The sequence below is a fragment of the Pinus tabuliformis genome, chromosome 3_2, assembly GCF_031772625.1.
Source record: "Pinus tabuliformis cultivar Carrire ecotype Pingquan chromosome 3_2, CPIR1, whole genome shotgun sequence".
Classification (NCBI taxonomy): domain Eukaryota; kingdom Viridiplantae; phylum Streptophyta; class Pinopsida; order Pinales; family Pinaceae; genus Pinus; species Pinus tabuliformis.
Window position 1 is genome coordinate 655297886 of NC_142302.1, and position 1743 is coordinate 655299628.

Here is a 1743-nt window from a genome sequence, read left to right on the forward strand (position 1 = left end):
TTGAGTTTACCTATTATTGTTGGATGTTGATCAGATGAAACAGGTGTGAAGGATGATGCTTTATTCTCTAGACCTTTACTTATCAAACTCTTGCAAAGATCAATTCCAGGAGGCAATGGAACATGAGGGGCCAAAATGGAGAGAAGCACAAAACATGATCAAAATTTGAAAACCTAAGTGCTCAATTCTTACAACATCTACATCATTCAAATTTTGGACTGACCATAAAAATGTCATAAAAAAAAAGGCAAACCTATACACATACATTAGATTTACAAACTACGATTATTATCAAAATTCAAGTTGATTATTAGCAAAACTCAACAAACTTATACATGCACATTAGATTTACAAACTACGATGATTATCAAATTTTCTCAACATAAATTATAAAATGAGTTTTTAAAAAATTATGGGAAGCACTTTTTCTCAAAAGTATGTCATTCAAGCCTTCCTCTGCCCATGGTAACAATTATATTTGTGCAATATTTGTGATTTTTGAAGTTTCCATGAACAACCAACAAGACCAAATGAGCAGAAGAGTTTCATATTCAGCAAAACAAAGGAGAACAAGGCTTCTACATCCATAACTAACAATTGAATACCCATGTCCATGAAGCCCCTTTCTTTGTAACGTTTGAAGACATTCGAGAAACTCCTCTTTTTGTTCCCATCATTGTATAATAGCTTAATGGTCCCACTAGTGACCTACATTTTCACAAAGTTTAATAAAAAACCATGAAAATTTTAGCTGAAAAACAATTATGCTAACCAAAAAAAACAAAAAGGATTAAGGTATAAAGTTAGATTCCATAAAAAAAACTATTGAAATGTGTTGAAGCATTTGGTTCATTGGTGAGCTCCACAATATTAATCCATTCTATGAATGGCGTGACCTTATACCATTGGAATGGCATGAGTTTTGTAGGGATAAATTTTGGTGAAATAACGAAAAAAACCACTGAAATCAAGTATAACAACAAAAACGGATACACATTTCCACTTCTCCTGGTGATTTTGAAGAGGGACCGTGGAATATAATCATCGTTGACTTTAATAGGGCAACCAATAATCTTTCCAACCATTGGGATTATAGGTCTACAAGGAGAATCTGCCACCATGGCTATCTGGTTTGTCTGACATGTAGAAGGATCCAACTTCATCTCCTCCAGGCACAAGGTATAGTTTTCCATGCATATTCTTTCTCTTCCACTGAGAGCCATTAGAAGAGTAGTCTATCATGCCTTTGCAAAAGAATCCCTCCATGACTGCACGATCAGAGGTTGGCAGTACAATGGCAAAAAGTGCCAAGGGAGGTATCCTGTCCTGCATGTAAAACCAGAATTCTGCTTCAAAGGGAACTATGAGTAGTGAATTTTTTGAGTAGTTCTTGATTTTATCTAGTGGAGGGAAACCACCCTTGGTGTTTAGATGCTGAATGTAGGACACCCAATATGCAGTCCCAAAGTTTTCATGGAAGTTGGCCTCTGCCATAACTTGCTTAGTGCCTGCAGAATCTGAACCAGACTTTGATGTTATTTGGTTTCATGAAGCCAAGCATAATGATCAATCTTTAGTATCCATGAAAGTAATATATTGTATCAGGAATTTAAACATTTCATACCCTCAACATCAAAAGAATAATCTAGAACTACGATATGGCTTGTGTTATTAGATAACTGAATATGTAGCTCTAGTTAGCAATTTAAAAATAGATCCAAGCAACCCTTCTTCCAGACCTAT

General features: G+C 35.2%; 1 pseudogene; it reads right to left on the bottom strand.

Annotated features, from left to right (window-relative positions):
• Nucleotides 1–551: 551 nt before the first annotated feature.
• LOC149182362 (uncharacterized) lies at nucleotides 552–1539 on the bottom strand (annotated as a pseudogene).
• Nucleotides 1540–1743: the final 204 nt, after the last annotated feature.